The 22,419-nt window shown below is 40.3% G+C and overlaps 1 protein-coding gene across 2 annotated transcripts in view; it reads left to right on the top strand.

Annotated features, from left to right (window-relative positions):
• Positions 1-22,419, top strand: part of JSRP1 (junctional sarcoplasmic reticulum protein 1) — a 442,040-nt gene that overhangs the window by 109,581 nt on the left and 310,040 nt on the right. Inside the window, exon 2 of one of the 2 annotated variants that reach the window (XM_088459841.1) lies at positions 8,745-8,837. The exons of the other annotated variant lie outside the window; for it this stretch is intronic. The gene's annotated coding sequence lies outside the window, so the exon portion shown is untranslated. The remainder of the gene's footprint in view (positions 1-8,744; positions 8,838-22,419) is intronic. 2 annotated transcript variants of the gene reach the window in all.

Below are 22,419 nucleotides of genomic sequence, written 5' to 3'. Positions count from 1 at the left end.
TCTAACAATTAGTAAAAAAAAGTAGTTTATCCTGCTGTAAAAATTGGATAAAATATTGGACAAACAGTATATTGGGATAAGTGCCTCTAAAGTGATTCCATGATGACCACAAATATTATGTAATGTGTAGTTTAGTAATGTTAAGGTGCATACACACGGTCAGATTTTTTCTTCAGATATGAATGATAACGATTTAAAAATCGGTCAGTCGTTCATATCTGAAGGAAAATCTGACATATCTGACATGCCTGAACGATGGACGATCTACAATGTGCGTTCCCGCTTGTCAGATAACGATATCTGACATCTGAAGTGTTTGCAGTCAGACTTGGACGATTCCATTCATTTTAATGCAGTCAAAAATCGTTAAATCGTTCAAATCGTTCAAAACTTTGGTAAAATCGTTCAAATCGTTCAATCGTTCATCTGACAAATCTGCCAAGTCTGACAAATCTGACCGTGTGTATACTCCTTAAGTAGGGGATCATAACTCTGCTACTCGCTTTTTTTTTTCTCTCTTATGGTTGAACAAATATGTTACTTTAGTTTTGAGCATTTTAAAAATTTCAGAAAGTAACCGGAATCTGAAGTGATATAATGTACTCATTAAGAAATCTATTAACATACCTGTCTGCATCTTGCAATCTGGCAATATGTGTGGTAAATGACCATTCCCAGATCCTTTTACACAACAGTGGGCATGAAATGGTTAATAACTGCTCTGCTTATGGAAGAAACATAATTAGCCTATAAAACACTTCAAACTGTCAGCATTTTGTGGGAAATGTTTATATCTTTTCCCTGATTGGCTTCTCGCTAAGACTACACCTTAGACTGCACTTGTACGTATTAGGGACATAGTTCAACACAAAAAAGTAGGAATGTAAGTGACATCTAATATTATTTTCCTTAAAAAGTATTTTGTGTTAAGTTTCTCTAAAAGGTTAACATTTTTATATACCTGTATTTTTTTCCTTTTAAATTATTTTGAAATAGTACTTTGTAGTTGTAAGTAGTTTGTAAGTTGTCTTTTGCTACTCTGACAGTATTTTCTTTCTGTAGTATTATACACACCATAAACTAGTTCTAGTCAACAAATAGAGTAAGACCAGAAAAGAGACAAAGCAACCTGCGCCCCACAACTGCAGCTTAGTCCACACACGAGTGTACCACACCACCAAACAATATAACAAACAACTGAGTGGACCAATTATTAAGCGCAGTCTTCTTGACAAACGTACAGATGATGTCCACCTTGATAGGGACTTCTGCTCAGGGATAGAAGAGACAAGACATCAAGTAATGTCTATATATGAATGAATCCTATCTGGAGTTCTTCTTTTGGAACTCACCTCTTAACAATAAAATGCATTCACATAAAGGTTTCTTTTTATAAGGATTGGCCAGTAGATATATAGTTATTGTTCACATGTGCCCCAATCGGATCCCTTTAAAATTGACACTCACCTGGGACCAGGTGTAAACGTACTTCAGATAAAGGTTTCTTGCTTCTGGGGGTAGTACCTCTTGGCCAAAATATGCAAAAAGATCTTTTCCTTCTGTATGTGAAAAATATGAAGAGATGTTCCACTGTCAAATAAAAAAGGGGGTTTTATGCCATAAAAATATATAATAACAAATTCAACATCAAAGATAAAAAAAGCTGAATTTCTCTGCATTCTAGACCTGGAACAATCAAAAACATCACTTCCTCCACTCCCGGGTATAGTGGAAAGAAATGTCCAAGATGTTATCATTAAGTGAAAATACAGATCCAGAAATGGTAGAGAATCCCGTTAATCAAACACCAATGCATTTCTGACCTTAGACCTTCACAAGGGTGTAATGAGGTTCACCTTAGAAATTATATATATCCAAACTCCAGGTCACATGACCACACATAGAAAATAGGTACAAAGTAAATTACGGACAAACAACTAAAATACAAATTCATTTAAATATACCCAATACTCCAAATACCCTCACATATTTGCTGTTACATAGTCTCCAAATCCTAAATGTAAACAAACCCTGAATAAATAAGTATACAAATATATATTGTGGGTAAAACATTAAAAGCAAATTCAGTGCATCCAGTACATAGTTTGTCTCTCTCTCTGTCCATGGTTCCTAATTTAGGAGCCAAAAAGAACTTGGATGCTCTGTTTGCTGGAACCTTGGTAGCGGTCAGCTTCCAGTCCTTGGAACGCAGGGCTGGAAGCCATCATAGAGCCACATCAAATGTGTCCGCGTCATACCACATTTGCCATTCCAAAGAAGAAAAAAAATTTATAACTTAGGTAAAACGCAAAATAGAAGTATAGATAAAGAAAAGCCGCAAAGATCCTACTATATGAATAATAAATCCCCTCCACCAGAAAGAGACGATAGACAAAATAAATTGACCTACAAAGAAAGGAGACCCTTTAGGCCTACCGATAAACATCAGTTTGTATCAGGACCTAGATAACGGTACACTAAAAACCTAGACCATTCCTCTGATAGCCCTCCTACCATTTTGGAAAAAAGAGAACCCACTATCAGTCAGAAAACTTGAGAAATAGATTTGAACCATTGAGAGATGAGAACCATTTTTTAGATTAAATAGGGTTAACTTTGCCACTCAAAAAAGGAAAGCTAGGGTAAAAAGGGGAGGCAAAAAGGTGCATGTAAACAGTGGTTAAAATGAGACCTGGAGTTTGAGTATATATACCATTTCTAAGGTGAACCTCATTACACCCTGGTGAAGGTCTAAAGATCAGAAACGCGTTGGGTGTTTGATTAAAGGGATTCTCTACCATTTCTGGATCTGTATTTTCACTTCCTGACAACATCTTGATAACATATAATTTCTTTCCACTATACCCGGGAGTGGAGGAGGTGATGTTTTTAATTGTTTCAGGTCTAGAATGCAGAGAAATTCCGATTTTTTTTTTTTTATGTTTGATGAACTTTTAATGCTGAATTTGTTATTATATATTTTTATGGGAAAAAAAACCCTTTTTTATCTGATGGTGGAACATCTCTTCATATTTTTTGCATACAGAGGGAAAAGATCTTTTTGTATATATTTGGCCAAGAGGTACTACCTCCAGAGGCAAAGAAACCTTTATGTGAATGTTTACACCTGGTCCCAGGTGAGTGTTAATTTTAAAGGGATCCGAGTGGGGCACATGTGAACAATAACTATATATCAACTGGCCAATCCTTATAAAAAGAAACCTTTATGTGAATTTTATTGTAAAGAGATGAGTTCCAGAAGAACTCAAGACATTTGAGTGGTTCATATATATTGACATAACTTGATGTCTTGTCTCTTCTAACCCTCAGCGGAAGTCCCTATCAAGGTGGACTTCATCTATACATTAATCAAGAAGACTGCGCTTAACATTTGGCCCACTCAGTTGTTTGTTAAAACAAGAGTAAGTATCTCATAGTTTAGATAATTACAGCTAGTATTTGTCCCTTGATTGGTAATTCCACTCAGTGTATATCTTGTATGTCTTAAGCAATTGTTCAAAAGTAAATATTGTAGTACAAGGAGTAAGCAAATTGCCATCTGGATCTATGTAAATAACTGACCTTATATGTATTGCCAGCAAGGAAAGGAGTTTGCTACTCACTGAGTAGGCACTGGTTGGTGATGTCTTAGAAGCAGGAACCTGAAGTATTTACAGATGTGTCCTTATATACCTAGCCTCAATATGCCATGTGGCGCAAGTGAGCTGCCTGGTACTGTGCGACTTGCTTGCGACGTGCATCTTTTTTTGCTTCTTTTAATCCCAAAAATGCATCTTATTTGCAAACAGATACAACAAACCACTTCACCAGATTTCACTGATTAATTTAATATTCAACACTTGTATATTTGTGTGTGACTGAATTTGTATACAAAGCACAATGGACCTTAATGTGGAAAAACCACGGCCTCTGCATCGCAGCACTTCATATACAGATTCAGACTCATTTGCACACAGTTATACAAGTGTTGCATCTCAAATTAAGTCTCATTAAGCGAATAAGGCGCCTTTTCTATCGAAAAAGACGCTTGGCACAAGCCAAGTCAGACGGGTCCTGGTGAGAAGGGCTGTTTGGCGCGACTGCAGCAATAAAGTATGAGTACACATCTGGAGCTAATCTCTAAAGAGGGGATTGATGGAAGAGTGACAAGGAGGCTAGACCTCCACTGATAGACTCCAATCACCACATCCCGTATGGTAGGAGTGGCAGAGATCAAAATACAGTGTATGTTAAGAGCACGATCCTCAGTGGCAGTACACAGAATCCTCTAAAAAAATAGTTATTTTTAGCGAACATCTGTTTACGAGTCTTTAAGAAAGTAACCCTTCTGTTTGGGTCTAAGGGGCCTATTCATCAACACTAAATTAACGTTTTTAAGGACATTTTCCTTAAATAACGTTATTTTAGTATTCATGAAGTATCTTAACGCAGGAGATATTACTGATATCTCCTGGTTAAGTTCCCCTGCGTTAATTTCCACACTCCCCATACATTAGTATGGGGATGTGGAAATTATGGTATTCATCAAATTCCGAAAATTATGTATTTTCGGAATTTGATGGAGGTACTATCCGCCACTGTGAGGTGGCGAATAGCAGGTGAAACTTACCTGCTTACAGCTGGACAGGTCCCCAGACGTCTCCCTCTGGCGCGTCCTCTGGCTCCGGAGGCTGGTCGGACACTGTGTTCTCCCAGCAGAACACAATAAAGATTAGAAAAAAAAAAATATATATATATATATATATATATATATATATTTTTTTTTTTCTAATCTGCACTGTGGTCTGCTGGGAGACCACATGACAGACCAGCAGGACGGAGCCGGAGGCTGCTGCGCGGACAGGTAAGTGCAGGACGGGTGGGTTGGGGGGTACACAAACTTACCGCAGCTCTAAGTAGTGCTGCGCATGCGCTGGGTTTACGAATGTAACAGCGCATGCACAGCACGGATTCCAGCTGCAGTAATGCAGTGTAGTGAGGGAAAACTATCTATTTCCCGAAAAGCTGTCATCGCAGAAATGACAGCTTTTCGGAATAGATAGTTATGGAGAGGAGGAATGATGCATTCCTTCTGTAATTAGGTAGAACTCCATGCGAGTACTAAAACCTAATTACCTCCATCGAATTTTATGTGTTAATGAATAGGCCCCTCAATCCTCTACTATTATAATACTCCCTACAACCCTTGTTTTCTGAAGAAAAATGTATTAAAACTCCAGCAGCTGGACAAGTTTGCAGTGACTGTGTGGCTGAAGATTGTTGTATAAAACTTTAAAGTCCTTTTACGTAAATTACCTGTACAGAGTGATCAGCTCAGTCAGAACTGGGCAGGGGTTACAAGTAGAGATGTGTGCGTACTATGGTGTTTGGTTCTTTTCTGTTTTGGTTTTGAATTTCTTTAAAATTGATTAAAAAAAACACTAAATCATGTAATTTGGACCTGTTTACAGGAATCCAAAACACAAGATTCGGTTTTAAAACCGAGTTTACAACAGACCCGAGCTGGGACTCTGTTCTACTCGGAATCCAAAAAGTGATCCGAGCTGGAACTCGATTCAACTTGCAACCCCAAAGTTCAAGTGTGTTTGGTTTTCAGCAAAACCAAACCGCACATTTCTAGTTACAGGGTAAGTATAAACTAGCGTTTTGTAATGTTGGAAGGAGTAGGGAAAAAGCTAAATAGATGAAATTTAGAGAATAAATATTAAAAGGAAAAACTATTAACTTCTTTATGTTCAATGAGGCAATAAGTAATAATAATACTTTTTATAATAACTTATAAGGTTATAATAAATTACATGTTTTTATAATACTTTTTATAATAACTTATAAGGTTATAATAAATTACATGTTTTCATCAAGGTGATGTACTCTGTATGAATTCTTATTATTGACATGTGGCCGTACCCAACAATGTATAATCATTTTCTCTAACTGTCCTTAGATGATCTGTCCCTGCAGACTGCATTCATATACCTCTTTACCCTCCCAAATTCTTTTCTCACAGCAAGAACATCTAGAGTTCTAGACCAAACTAGTTTGTTGTCTGACTTGGTTTCCTTCTCTCTGGCAATTAATCCTAAATTGTGTGTAGAAAATCCAGTCAGAACTGGGTTGTCACTGAATGCTTTTTCCGTGATTAAAACTGCTGACATTGAAGCAGGATTTTTTTTTTCCGAGCTCATTTAGAGAAATCCTGTATTAATAAAAAGCAAAGTAGAACTGTAATGTAAAGTAAACACATGCATTAAAGTATCTCTGATTTGCTCATGCACACACTTCTACCCAATGGAAGCTATAGGTCTGGAAGCACTGTGACCAGCCTGCAGAAGCGACACATTACATTAGATGTTCTTTAAGTCGGAAGGAAAGTGCTCCTGGGCTGCATCCTATCCAGTACCCCGCAAGCTAAGCTGACTCAGCGTTTACTAGAATCTGCCGGAGCTCAGCCTGATAGGCCCAACCTCTGACGTGTGCGACTGCACATGTGCAACATCTTTCCTCAATGGTGTTCCATTATAACAGATGGACCAAGGAGACTCGTTAGCCGCAGAGCCATACAGAGCCCATACAGAACACTGCAAGTACACTCTATCATCACCGCTTAAGTGGGGAGTGATACTACTACCATACGCTGTTGTATTTACCGCTATCATGCCTGGCACACAATAATGCCCAGTAACATCTTAAGTTCCAGACTGCTCATATATCATACAAACTCGGCACTTACATTCCAAACTGTAATTCATTTAAATTCAGTGATTATTAGTTCCAAAATATTGCAATCATTTGTCAAGCTCATCAACCACGTCACGTCTCCCCTTCTGATCAGTCCTTACACTGACTCTCAAAAATATGAGCCTTGCTCTGCCTCATATGGTTCCAGCTATCACACATTTTTTAAAAACACAATGAGTGCCGTCATACCCACTGATGAAGTTTCCTATGATGAAATGTGTTTGGGGCGTGGCTTGTTGATCTCTTAGTGCAGTGATGTCACCGATGAAAAAGTGAGGACTAGCTGCCGTGGAACGGAGCGAGGAGGCGGGCTCTTTGAAACATACTTGCCTACTTTTGAAAAAGCATTTCAGGGAGATTGTGAAAGCACCGCCCATGTGCACGGCGGTAAAGTGTGCGTGGTACTGCTACATCTGAAAGGTTTGCCATAAAACTGGCTTACATCCAATTGTAAAAGAGCCCAAAAGCAGTTGGTAAGATGAGTTATATTTTGATGAAAGCACACTGATATATTACAGAAAATACATGCAGCCATAGGGATCACTATGCCTTATAACCAATGCAAGGAAATTATACTAATGATCCCATTTCAATGTAAATATCGGTTTATTTTTATATATAACATATTCACAATGGGGGTGAGGTAGAATCAGGGAGATTGCTAGGCTCTTCAGGGAGTCTCCCTGACAATCAGGGAGAGTTGGCAAGTATGCTTTGAAAGACTGCACCAAACCGCTGATACACTATTTAGTGTCTGCAAACTGCAAAGTATACACGCTGCTGTTACTTGTGTCCTCTGAGAGATACACATGGATACTGTACCCCACTTGGACAGGCAAAGTTGATACTGATTACTTTTAATCGTGATGCAAGTTTCTATGTGCTCTGCTATTAAATATTATTTTTAACTCACTATTGTGAACTGTTTGCTGACAAGGACCCCCTTCTAACCTTAACTGACAGACTAACATTTGTGCATGGCGATACACAACTGTTCTTTGTATGTAATTGTATATAGTACTATGGTTCTATGGATTAATATATAGGGGCCTATTCATCAACACTAAAATAACATTTTTAAGGACATTTTCCTTAAATAACGTTATTTTGGTATTCATGAACAGACTTAGCACAGGAGATATCACAGATATCTCCTTGCTAAGTTCCCCTGCGTTAATTTCCACACTCCCCATACATTAGTATGGGGATGTGGAAATTGTGGTATTCATCAAATTCCGAAAATTATGAATTTTCGGAATTTGATGCAGTTACTATTCACCACTGTGAGGTGGCGAATAGCAGAATCGACTTACCTGTATCCGCGTGTGCAGGTCCCCCAACGAGTCCCTCCGGCGCTCTGCTCCGTCCTCATGCTCCGGAGGCTGGTCGGAAATGTGTGCTCCCCAGCAGAGCACATGAAAGTTTAGAAAAAAAAAAAAGTTTTTTTCTTCTTCTAATTTGTCATGTGGTCTGCTGGGAAACCACATGACAGACCAGCAGGACGGAGCTGGAGGCAGCTGCGCGGACAGCTAAGTTGGGAGGGGGGGGGGGGGGGGGAGGTGAGGGGAGGGGGGTCGGGGAGGTACATAAACTTAATGCATCTGTAGGCAGTGCTGCACATGCGCTGGTTTTACAGATGTAACAGCGCATGCGCAGCACTGTTTCCAGATGCGATACGGTAGTGTAGGCAGGGAAAAGTATCTATTTCCCGAAAAACTGTTATCGCAAAAATGACAGCTTTTCGGAATAGATACTTATGGAGAGGTGGAATGATGAATTCCACCTATAATTAGCTAGAACTCCATGCGAGTTCTAAACCTAATTATCTCTAGAGAATTTTTAGGTTTAATGAATAGACCCCATAGGGAGTACGTTTTACTCTGCATAGTCAGTAATACAGATACGGCTATGTGGCAGATGCTTATCTCTTTATATTCTATGTACATAACATACATCTTACTTAGTTTTCTTTATTTTTTCCACAGTTTTCTCTGTGCTGAGCTATAGAATCGTGGTTCACATACACCCTATGGATAGGGATGGATCTACTATAATAGCGTAAGATTGTCCTTTATGAGGTATGTACCTCTAGTAGTCTTTTGCACATTAGTCTAATCGGTCTGGTTCATATTTGCGTGTTTTTAAAAAAAACATTTTTTAATTTACTTATGTTTTATTTTATGTTTTATTGTATGTTTGTCTATCTACTTTTGTACATTTTTTTGTATGCCACACTTCACCTTGGTTTTCTTTTTCCATTTATTATTTTCTTACTTGTCCAAGTGCTTACAGTATTCTTATCTATATGTTTTTTTTCACATTACCCACCCATGATTGATTCATGTTTGATAGACTCGTGGCACTGCATCACCTTGCACCCTCGAGCACCATTGTTTATGTTTTGCTACGGTTGCCGGGGGTATGGCAGGGTTCATATGATGTCCGAGGGAGGTTGTCTCCAGCACTGGGAGTCATGGAACCTCAGCTGGTTGCCTGAAAACCAGAATACTTACCTTAGGCCCCGATCCTGCGTCCACTGCTGTCCGCCGCTCTTCGTCATGACGTCTCTCCCATGCTGCCCGTGGGCGGAGCCGGATGCCGGAGCTCAGAGGTGAGCTCTGGCTGCCGCTGCAGGGAGTCTGGCGCCCGCTGGTAAAATTTCAGCAGGCACCCGGCAAATGGAGCTTCCCTGCGGCGGCGTGGGGGGCTTGGAAAACTCGGTCGCCAGTAGTAAAATCTTAGTCGCCCTGGTGACCGGGATTTGTCGAGCATTTATATAACCAATTGCTCCTAGATCTCCACACCAGAGCTTCCCCGCTTCACACTGGTACCACAGCGGAATCACTTCTATTAGTTGCCTGTCAGGGTCATCAATTCCACATATAATCAGATTTCAGAGGAAACATATAGAAAAAACAAAAAATATCCTCATGGTGCAGTATAAAACACATTTATTACATATACCACTGTAAAACACCTGGATGAAATCACTATTACAATAAAAAACTTTAGGATTCGCTTATCTGAATGGCCTCAGCCTAGCCGGATAAAATGCTCATGTCACACCGTCCTCAATGCGTTTCGTCCCTTACGCTGTACAAGCTGGACTTCATCAGGAGGAAATATATATATATATATATATTAGGGATGTGCAGGCTCGGATAGGTTCGAGTTTGCACGTGGAGTTCGGATTTTTCCCTCCAAAAAAACGGAACTCAGAACGAGGCAAAACGTCATCTTACATGGACGAACATCATCATTCCTGGACAAAAGACCAGGAATGATGATGTTCGTCCATGTAAGATGACGTTTTGCCTCGTTCTGAGTTCCGTTTTTTTGGAGGGAAAAATCCGAACTCCACGTGCAAACTCGAACCTATCCGAGCCTGCACATCCCTAATATATATATATATATATATATATATAATTTGTTGATCTACCTGATTTAATAAATCTAAGAACTGGTTAAGCTGTACCACGTATGGACTAACCGGCACCAGCACCAACTGCTGTGTTACATATTCAACACCACATGTGCCTTGGCCAAGTATATTGTATCCTGGTATAGCAATCTGTAGGGAGGACTGCTGTACCCAGCATGTGTGCTCGCACTTCACACTCCACTCTATAGGCTCAGAGACCAGATCTCCAGCATTGTGCTGATTCTATACTCTGACAATAGGTAATGGGACCAAAGTGTTGTCACAGATTACTCTGTTAATACTTCATACTGGTGTACAGGTGAAATCCAACTTATTGCCTAATTACTTGTCTGCTGAGCATGCATGCTCTGTAATGTTCGCACCATTTTATTTTATAAGGAAAATTTGTCTTGTTCTATTTAGGGGGAAAGCAGTAAAAATGACCCTCTTTGCTCTTCTGAAAGCTGCACAAGAGACTTGCAGAGTCACCTTTTAGTTAAAATATAAAGTATGGATTCCTGGCATATTTTAGTAGAGTACATCAGTGCAAAAATAATATCACATGCAACTCTTGTTTCTGTGCACAAATCCAACCATGGCTGTTTTGTTTTCATATTGCACTATGAGTTCATGTGAACATAATGTAGCTTTATAATCTATTCCATATAAAATCTGATCGCATTATGATTTTTTTAAATTACTTGATTATAACTCCTGCTATCGTAATATTACCTAATGCACTCTTTCATTATTAAACCATTGGATTACATTAATCAGTATCAACTGCTCAGTAGTCCAGAAAAGTAAATCATGTTGCCACTACATTTTGTTTTTTTGTTATGTACTTGCTCATAAACTCTTCAGATTAGCAGGGCATTGCCTAATGCTCAATGTAAGCTGGTGCACAGAGAGTGCATGATTAATATCCCGCTGATCATAACCTAGCTTGTACTGGGAATTTAACGTGTGACTGGCCCCACTACTAGTAGAACTGCTTCAAAACATTATTCAGCAGCCACATCTTTTCCCTGCCCTGCAACCAGCACTTCCTGACTTCTCTGTTTCACCTCTGAAGTGTACCATAACCAAGTCTCATGGAGCATACACACTGTCAGATTTTTCTTCAGATCTGAACGATAGCGATTTAAAAAATCGTTCAATCGTTCATATCTGAAGGAAAATCTGACATATCTGACATGCCTGAATGATGCGTGTTCCCGATGGTCAGATAACGATATCTGACATCTGATGTGTTTGCAGTTAGACTTGGACGATTCCATTAATTTTAATGCAGTCAAAAGTCGTTCAATCGTTCAAATCTTTGGTAAAATCGTTCAAATCGTTCTTCTGACAGATCTGACAAATCTGACCGTGTGTATGCACCATCACACTGGACGTCAATATTTAAGTTAAGGGTGGCTTTATCCCATATGGACCAAACCTTGATGTAAATACATTTAATCTTATTATTTTATTAAATACATTTCAGCAGTTGAAGATATCTGCTATTTGATGCCAGCCCAGAATACTGATTTCAAGGCTAAGCCCTGCAAATAAATGATGATAATCATGAAAATTGATACAGGAGAAAAAACTTGTGCCTGGTGGAACTTTCTGGGGAAGGAGGATAACCCGTAGTGGTACTTTTGAAGAGTGGCTTACCTACTGGTGGGTAAATTTACTAAAGTGAGAGTTTTTAGTGGAGATGTTGCCCATAGCAACCAATCAGATTCTAGCTATTATCTTCTAGAAGGTGCTAGTTAAATGTTAAGTAGAATCTGATTGGTTGCTATGGGCAACATCTCCATTTCGAAAAACTCTCATTTTAGTAAATATACCCCTTATAGTCATAAGGGTACAGTGACACCCCTTCTTGGCTAAAATTTTAAATGTCAGATGCAGTCCTAGGGTGTACCAATCATAATGCCTTAACATACAACAATGACAATTAAGATAAAGATTTCCTTATTCCCAGATTTGTAAAGGCAGAGAACATTTTCTGTCTGTCAAAATAAGGCTCCTGACCCGATTCGATGATTTGTCTTGTCAGTGTGTCAACTCAACACATTTCTTACTCCATAGGAGTAAGTCCAGTGAGTTATAGGCTTGTCTCAAACCTGCCACAAGCCTCACTTGTGGAGATTAAGTGGTCTATTTATTATCACTTAATTACTGCAAAATCAGGTGAAAATGAAAATTTTCACATGCTTTTTGAAGAAATTTACTTTTCGGGCCATTCATCTAATAGATAAAGCAAGAGATATCACCGATATTTCCTACTTACCTTTCATTCCCGGTGTGGCCCGCTGTCCCCTTACACTAGTATGGGGACCTAAACTCATCAAGCTCTGAAAATGTAACATTTTCAGTGCTTGACTGCGGGAGCATTCGCCATCTTCAGATGGCATTTGCTCCTGCAACCCGCTCCTTCCCTTTGGGAAGGTGTCCCGGGCTGCAAAGAGGGATCATTTCGGATCCCTCCACCCCTGTCCGGGTCCTCCGCCAGACGCTGGGGCTTTGTACTCTTGATATGGTTGACTTCACTCCATTCTCTAGTTTTGTAGTCTTTTCCTATCTTGTGCATGTCTGTAACTTTATTTTTCTTTGAATTCTATTTGGTTTACAGCATTCCTTCAGATTCACAGTATACCAGAGAATAATGATTCACAGATAGACACTAATTGAAAGTCAATTATTAGGGCATTATCTTTCATGTGAGTTAACTTGGAGCTTCCACAGCACAGGGGTTAAATACCTATACAAGCAGCATTTTTCAGTTTTATTTTTTTATTTATTCATTTTTAAAAAGTCTTCTGGCAAACCATGAATTATGAGTTTGAAATGTTACAATTTGGAACAATCTGTGTGTAATTTTTAATATAGATTTATCTGTTGACTTTTTAAGTGGTGAAATTATTTTGTAATCCACTGTATTCTTTGTTTGAAATGTTAGGGACCTGAATTCCACAATCAAATACATATATATATATATATATATATATTTTTTTTTTTTTTAAATAATTAAGAGTTACAGTATAATCAATATGCAATATAATCCTGTTGTAATCCTCTGTCATGAAACCCACTTTATCTGTACAAAAAGTAGTGACCCACAGAAAAACCAACTAGGCATATACATTGGTTATACTAAGGGAGAATCCCTGATACAGTTTGCTTTTTTGTAATGGCTCATTCCTTTTCTATGGTTCCTAATATAACAGGCAATATTTACTAGACCTCAGCCTAGCATATGAATAGCCTTTATGATATAATGACAAAGGTTGTCTGCTTGAAGTGGTCCATGTCTTTATAATGCACTTTTAACATTTCCTGGATTTGGACAGAATGAATGCCAAACCCCATGATACCTATTTGTATTATTTTTCTTCAAGGATTCTCTTTTTGAGCTATGGAGGTGGAAAAATACTTTGGTATGTAGTATTTTTCATGTCATTTTGTAACATGCCGCTGGTCACTCTGTAGAATATCTGTTTTGATGATCATTCCACCTTGCATATATTGGTCTACTTGTATTTCTCCTGGTACGCCTTTCTTGAGGCCTAACTTCTCCCCCCCAAGCCTATTATACCAGAGGTTCAAGTCAAATATTCTGAAGAGGTGATATGTCCCCATTTGTCTCTAAAGGCTGGAGTTTGACTTCACATTTGAGGATCATCATTACTTGTAAAACACTATATTTAGATGAGTTTAACAATAAACGGTTTAAATGTAACTGACCGCCTAGCCCCCAGCTACTCTCTCTTCTCACATTCTGTTGTAAGGCTGGCATTTCCCCTCTTCAATGAAATATTAGTAATCCTCATACCCAAAATGTTAAATACTTATGTCACGATCCTGACTAATTTCTGTCATATTCTATTAGTTTGTCTTGTGACTTACCTCTGCTACCTCTTACCTCACCTGTCCTGTAGGTCAGGATATTCTGATTTGCGTGGAAAGTCTGCTCAACATGCAGGTTGCAACACCTTCAGTTTGAGCATGAGACTCTGCTATTCCTTCCAGGCTGATTATTCATCTGAGAGTTCTTCTGTCTGTGAAGTCTGCAGATTCCTGATTAGAACAGTGTTTGCCAGGGGCGCATTTATAATGGGTGTGTGGGCCCCCTGGTCCTGTGTTACCAATCTACTCTCCAGGTATTTGCCTTTCCTGCTCATAGCACACCATAAGGGATGTACATTCGAATGAAACTACATAAGCCACCTTCTGGTTTCCTGAGTGTGATTTACATGCTAATGAAAAACCTGCCATATGCCATACATTCAATAAAATTTTATATTTCTAACCCCGCCCCCCCCCCCCCCCCCTTATGTGGGTGATAAATGCCACAGGATGACAACCTAGCAAAAGGGCAATCAGCTTAACTGCCCTCAATGGCTTTACATTTACAAGAACAGTTCATGTATACGTTATCATTTGAACAATAACTGCATTATTATTAATGGAAGATATTTTTATCTCTACAGTGCCCTTAAGTCGTGTACACACTAGATGATGTCTAGCGTGCCTGACATCACCGGCGATGAGACCCGGCAGGGGAGCCGGCATCGGCAAGTGCATGCACTTGCTGATGTTGGCAGCAATGGAGCAACAGCATGGGCAATGCTGCGTTAACGACATCCCCTGTCAGACCTGCATGTAGGTCCGACAGAGGATGTCGCTGACAACGCACAGGAGCGAGCGTTGTTAGCGACATATGGGTACACACTAGAAGATGTGCCCGATGTATCACTCCAACCCATCAGATCAGACGACCTATTGTTTAGTGTGTACCCAGCATTATGGTCACATTTGTTAATATGTTCTGCAATTACTTAAAATTATTTTCTTTTGGATCCCACTCAGATCAGAGTCTTCATGAGAGAAGCCAAGATGCTCGTACAAGATTTAAGCATATTGTCTTCATTGCAGTTTAGTAGAAATTGCAGTTTGCCCCTTTTACATTAGGTTTAGCAATTCTGACCCCTTTTGCCCATATATATACTGTCTTGGATATCCCATCTGCGTCACACAGTCTTTATATATGGCGCTGTTATTTGATGGATTCGGACAGTTCTCTTATTTATTTTTTTTATTTATTAACAGTTTCTTATATAGCGCAGAATATTCTGTTGCGCTTTACAATTTGAAACAACATTAATAGAACAAAACTGGGTTGTAAGAGACAGACATAAAGGTAAGAGGGCCCTACTCGCAAGCTTACAATCTATAGTGAAAAAGGATAGGTGCTACATATTACAAATTGGTCCAGCCTGATTGCAGATGTTCTTGATGAGCTGTATAATCCAGTCACACGGGAAAGTTGGCCTAGGGTTAGGAGGATATGAAATTGAAGAAAGAGAAAACGTGATATGTGTATACTATAAGAAGGGAGTTAGATAGGGAAGCTATGAAGGTTATGTAGGCGATTCTGGAATCTTAAGCTTGTCTAAAGAGGTGAGTTTTCAGAGAACGCTTGAATGTTTGGAGACTAGCGGAAAGTCTTATTGTGTGTGGGAGGGCATTCCACAGGGTGGGAGTAGCCCGAATAAAGTCCTGTAACCGTGCATGGGAAAAAGTACTGCGTAAGGATGAGAGATGCAGATCTTGTGCTGAGTGGAGAGATCGGGTTGGGAGATACTTTGAGATGAGTGAAGAGATGTATGTTGGTGTGGTTTGGTTAATAGTCTTATGTGTGAGTGTAAGTATTTTATATTGAATATGGTAGAAGACCGGTAGCCAATGGAGGAACTGACACAGTGGATTGGTAGTCAGTAAACATTTGGCGAAAAAGATCAGCCTCGCAGTTGTATTCAAAATGGATTGTAGCAGCAAAAGTCTGTTGGGAAGGCCAGTAAGGAGACTATTGCAATAGTCAATTCGGGAAATAGTGAGTGCATGGATTAGAGTTTTTGCAGTGTCTTGTGTAAGATATGGTCTAAATTTGGCTATGATTTTTAGATGTATGTAACAGGATTTTGAGACAGATTGAATGTGGGGAACATAGGACAATTCAGAGTCAAGGATGACACCTAGGCAGCAGGCTTGTGGGGTGGGGTTGGTTGATTGTCGAGTTGTCAACAGTGATAGAGATATCGGGTTGGTAACTACTATTGGCCGGTGGAAATATAATTAATTCTGTTTTAGATATATTAAGTTTGAGGTGGCGAGATGCCATCCAAGATGAAATGGCAGAGAGACATTCAGTGACATGAACCAGCACAGATGGTAACAAATCTGGGGAGGATAGGTAGATTTGAGTATCATCTGTGTACAGATGATACTGTAAACCAAAAGAGCTGATTAGTTTGCCAAGAGAGGTGGTATAGATGGAGAAAAGCTGAGCACCTAAGACTGAGCCTTGCGTTACTCCAACTGATAGAGGTATCAAAGAGGAGGTAGAATCAGAAAAGCGAACAGTGAAGGAGCGATTAGATACTGTAGGTAGGATGAGAACCAAGAAAAGGCTGTGTTCTCGGCGGAACTAGATAAGATTCTTGGATACAAAGATGTCAATCAAGCCACACAAACAAATATCAGTTAAAAAGACATTTATTACAAAGTAAAAGAAAATATAGTATAAACACTTAACTTGCTCGTCAGATCATCTACTTAGGACATAAATGGTTTATTTCCAGGAGTCCTCTCCAACATCTCGGAGCTAGAATCTCGCGCATTGAGACAAAGTCAAAGGCTACTGAATCTTCTTTGTCCCGAACTTTTATACCAGCCTGCCATCAGACTACAGACACCACTTACAAATATGGGTATAAATCTGTTTCCAACTACTCTATTGGTTAAATACTGTTACGAAAGCTACGCAAGCGTATATACCTAAAGACAACGCCTTGGGGATTTATGGTGTGTCTAGTTTCCATATTCCTGTACCATCTAATGCAATGCCTAACCACCACCTAATGTCTGATTATTATCTAATGCCTGACACATTCATAAAAACACTGCACACAACATGGCTTTCAGCAGCCATTTTCTACTGTACTATTACAGGCTGTGTCTTGAAGGCCTAGGGATTATAGTGTTTGTATGAGAAGAGAGTGGTCAACAGTGTCAAAGGCAGCAGAGCGATCTAAAAGAATTAGTAATGTAATGGCCTTTAGCCTTGGCAGTGAACAGATCATTTACTACCTTAGTCAGTGCTGTCTCTGTGGAGTGTTGGGAACAAAAGCCTGACTGAAGTGGGTCCAATAAGTTGTGAGTGTGTGTAGGAAAGTCTCTCCAGTAGCTTGGAAGGGCAAGGGAGCTGGGAGATAGGTCAGTAGTTTGAGAGAGTTGGAGTCAGAATTATTTTTTTTTCAAAATGGGAGTGATCACTGCATGCTTGAACAGTGATGGAAAGATACCAGTAGAGAAGGAGAGATGACAGATTTTAGTTAAGGGTGGGATGAGCACAGGAGACAGAGCTTTACTGATTTGTGAGGGTATAGGATCAAGATGAGAAGTAGTAGAGTAGGAGGATGAGAAGGGTGTTGTCAGGAGGATCTCCTACTGAGGAGCTCAAAGCTGAGGTCCAGGGTTGAGGAAGAAATCAGAGGCGAGGGGCCTTGACGTACGACCTCCTCAACAAGTATCGAATGTTGGTGAGACCTGACCAAAGGCGCGGTGTCTAATCTGCTGGGAGGTGTTCACCAGTGAGCCCTCCAAGTGGGATATGGGTTTAAGCTGCACCCAGCAAGCAGGTCGCAGCCTTTTGGTCAGGTATCCTATGCAGGTGGGAAATGGAGGGAGATAACACTGATGAGGCCCACCAGAATGTACCTCTGAAAGAAGCGCTAGCGAGGATTCTGAACTATGATGTTGTACTGAGTATGCAGGCAAGGTATCAGATGCACCGCTGGCACAGGAGAGTGACACTGTAATTGTACTTGAAGGATGTACAGAGTACGCGGACAAGGTTTCAGACGCATCACTGGCACAGGAGAGTGACTAGAAATGACTCGAGAGTAGAACAGTAAGGAAACCTGGAACGAAGTGACGGTAAGCAAACATTAGTAGTAACGACGTTGTACAGGCAGCTACCTGTTGTCCAGAGCCCAGTAATATACCCCAAGGTAGCAGTCCATTGGAGGACAGCGTCAGCTGACAACAACCATGCTACCATTGGACGAGGGGTCAGTCAGGTGATGAAGACTGTCATGACTGCGCCTATGATGGCAACCTCGGTAACCAAGTCACGGAGCAGCACATGGATGTCCAAGTGCACCTAAGGTATAATCCTCAGGGCGTCACTCGCCGCTGCACCTGACGTCTGACCGCATGAGAAGTCTGGAAGTCAGCGCTGCGGTGAGTAATGGCTGATCCTAGGCCAAAACCTGACAGGTGTAGATACTTCATCTTCATTAGTGGGGTCAAATGAAGAGAATGTGCCAGCGGGTTCGGGTAGGGAATTGAGCAGGTCACTTGCTGAGGAAGAGCATACCATTTCATTTCGTATATTATCAATCTTGTCCTTGAAATAGGAAGCAAGATCTTGTGCACTGATAGTAGCAGGTGAGTTAAGAAATTATTTAAATATACTAAAAAGTCTCTTTGGGTTAGAGGCTTGGGCAGAGATGACAGACTGGAAATATATTTGTCTGGCAGTGTCCAGTGCATTACGATAAGAGTGGTAGATAGTCTTGTATGTGAGGAAGTCACTTGGAGTACAAGATTTACGCCACTGACGTTCTACTTTATGTTCTCTTGGCTCTGGATAAACAGTGATAATTATTTTGTGCTCCTACTTGATCCTGGTTCCATGTTCCTACTGTTTTTTCTGCCTTTGAGTTGGGTTACAGTGTTTCAATACTTGGGTGTGTGAATTTCTCTTGATTTTTCTAGCTTTATACTTAATAATATTGACCTTCCTAATGAGCAGTTTTAAACCATTATTAAGGCTTGGGGGTAAATATACTAAACAGTAGTTTTCATTGCATTTAGAAACCAGTGGTTTAGAATCACAGATCGACAGCATGTTCTACTTCCAAAACACAGCATTTACAATAGGTCATTTTGACTTTCTAAAAAAAAAAAATCACCATCGATCTCTACCGGTTTGTAAAACCCTATCATGCCACAATCCCTCAGTGTTTTACAAGCGCTGCTTGTATTTTTTGTTTTAAATCTGTTAATTTGCAAGAGAAAAAATGCCATGGCGTCCTCTCAAATTGATAACCTACTGTAGACCTTTTATCTTAGGTCAGTAGTGGAAACATCGGGTGGACAAAGAGCATGGGGTCTCCCGGACTTTCCACTAACCAGCACTAGGGGTAAATTTACTAAAGTGAGAGTTTTTAGAAGTGAGTTTTAAAAGTGATGCTGCCCATAGCAACCAATCAGATTCTAGCTATTATCTTCTAGAAGGTGCTAGTTAAATGTGAAGTAGAATCTGATTGGTTGCTATGGGCAACATCACTTTTAAAACTCACTTCTAAAAACTCTCACTTTAGTAAATTAACCCCCTAGTCTTCACCACCCGGGACTGCTGGCACTTGGAGAACCACAACTGCCACCATGCCCTGGCAGACAGGATCCACTGGCATCTGTAAGGAAAATAATACAAAAGACGCATTACACTCTCATACATACACCTAATTGAAAAATCATTTAATAAATAAAAACACGCTGAGACCCATCGTTTTCCAAATTATTACTAACAAATCCTTAAACTTGGCAAACCCCCCCTCCAAAAAAACCCCATATAAGACACCTCAATACCTCTACCATAGGAAGCCCATCGCAAATGACTAGCGGACACTGGGCCTGATTCAGAGCTGCTCGTAAGCGGCCGCTCGTTCGTTCCGAGCGATGTTTGCCCAACTGCGCATGCGTACGGATCGTAATACGCATGCGCGAACCAGTCAGTGCGGCCGAAAATCGTTTGTTCGCTAAATAGCGAATGCCTGCTATTTTGAGTGACAGAATGAGGCGTTTGTGGGTGGTAACAGGGGAAGGTGCTTGAAAACGGGGAGTGGAGATCCGAACGCAGGCGTGCTTTAAGGTCAAAACGGGCGTTTTAAGGGTGTGCATAATTAATACAGCAGCATCATTGACCACGTCACTGGGTTATTTTATAGCCAGAACTGCTCGCAAGATTGTGGTAGCAAAAACCAACCACAAGAATAGCGAGCAGTTCATACGCTGGTCGATGTACTCGATTAATCTAATAAATAGCGGACATGACGTATGGTGCGAGCGGCCAGGGGGCGTAATTATCCAAAAACGACCGCAAGTTTTATTCGCTCGTTCAGACCTAGAGGCGTGAACAGACCGCAAAGAGCGAACGGTTCATTTGAATAGCCACCCCTATTTTCTGGACGAGCGAGCGCTAATTGCGTCCGGCTCTGAATCAGGCCCACTGCCATTGAAATGTATGGTAGCATTCTCTGTCCCCATGATTTTCCACTCTCACCAGTTAAAGCATAATACTGGATAGTGGAAAATTCTGGGGGACTCAACGGTCTTTGTGCTCCTTGTGATTTTTCTACTACCAGCCTAGGCTTAAAAGCTTAAGGCTAGTTATCTTCTTTTGGGAGGACCCCACACCATTGTTATTTTTTCTTCAAAGTTACGCATTTTTATTAAAAAAGCATGGACAAATTCTAGGTATCTGTGCAATCTACAAACATGCATGCCAGGGGCTAAGCCAGTATTTCAGATTAGTTTGCAGTGGGATTGCAGCTTTTAAAACCCACTGCTTAATAAATCTGGGGGTTGTATAGTTTTAATGTGGAAAAATATGGACTGCAATTTTCTCAATTCTGCTTAGACAGCATTCTTACAGTGGTTTTTGCATGATGCTCCAACGTGGATTTTTGTGTTCAGACAGGGTCGTAACGAGAACTTCGTGGGTCCCACGGCAAACTTTTGAAGAGGACCCCACCCCAATTCTTCTGGACCTGTCTCTGCAGAGGTCGTTCATTTTAAGCCCCATAGTAGTGCATTAGTTATTTTTCTGCACCATAGTAGTGCCCTAATTCACATTATGCCCCATAGTACAGGCCTAGTTCACATTATATCACGCTATAGCGCCCCGAATTTACATTATACCACATTTTAGTGCCCTCAGTTCACATTGCCATATTGTAGTGTCCCCAGTTCACAATGGTGCTCTTCGTTGACAGGGTCACCCAATGTACACCGACTCACCTAGAGTATTATTACTATTCAACTAGCAGCTCCTCTGTTCCTCCCTGCTCTCAGTGACTGGAGCTGATGTGACATCAGATAATGCTAGGAGTAGTGTCAGTCAGCAGTAGATTGAAAATTTAAAGTGATCCTGGAAAAACTTAAAAAGTGAACTCATAGGAGAGTTCAAATCAACCATAGGTAAAGCCAACATAAAAGTTTGTGGGGTTAAAATACATTATCGCTAGCAGTGTAAAAGAAAAAAGAAATCCCATTGCCTTTGCCTACCTATACTTACAGCATCCTAGAGAGGATTGGCCATCATATAACACCGAGCGCATACCAGTGACTACCACACAATATAGAGAAAATCCCAGTGACCATTATACATAATAACGCAGATCTGACAACAGTAACACAATTATGTTTGCAGGACTACTGGCTACTGGAGCTATTTACATGTAGCTGTGATGTGTTGCAATGGAGCATACTGTAAGCTTCCTCTAATACAGTGGTTCTCAGCCTTTTTTTTTGGCGAACTCCAAATAACCATGTGATTAGGTCAAGTAAGACTTTGCAGAAGATATGAATTTGTAAACATGTAAACATTTGTGACATTAATAAAAAAATGAATATGGTACTTTGACAAAATGAACCAACATGAAACCAGTGGTAGAATACGTAATATGAAGTCTAGAAGTAGCAGGTTTATTCAAACTGCTCCACATGCCTTTGTTATGCCAGACACAAGCTCCCTTTATGCCAGATTCCTCCACATGCCTCATTTATGGCTTCAGACTGTTCCACATACCTCTTTAATTACAGATACCTCCACATGCCAATAATCTCATCCATTGCATGCTATGTATGTAACAGTCACATAGATAACTGATAGCCCTTTTCCCCAGTGAGTCTTCTACCGTACTGTTCTCATGTGACTCTAATGGCAAAATGATGCTCTGAGATCAACTACAAAGCCTAGACACAGGTCTGGAGTTTATTCTGCAGCTGCAATGTTTATCAACCACAACCACAAGTGACTTGTGTGGTGATAAGTCATCTTGCTGACCTAGAGCTGTGTGATTTATCTGATATCTGATGGCCACCTGCTGCTAGCT

The sequence above is a fragment of the Taudactylus pleione genome, unplaced genomic scaffold (genome assembly GCF_031769625.1).
Source record: "Taudactylus pleione unplaced genomic scaffold, aTauple2 ptg000938l, whole genome shotgun sequence".
Lineage (NCBI taxonomy): Eukaryota > Metazoa > Chordata > Amphibia > Anura > Myobatrachidae > Taudactylus > Taudactylus pleione.
The sequence above is the reverse complement of the archived record's forward strand: the minus strand, read 5'-3'. Positions and strand labels throughout refer to the sequence as shown.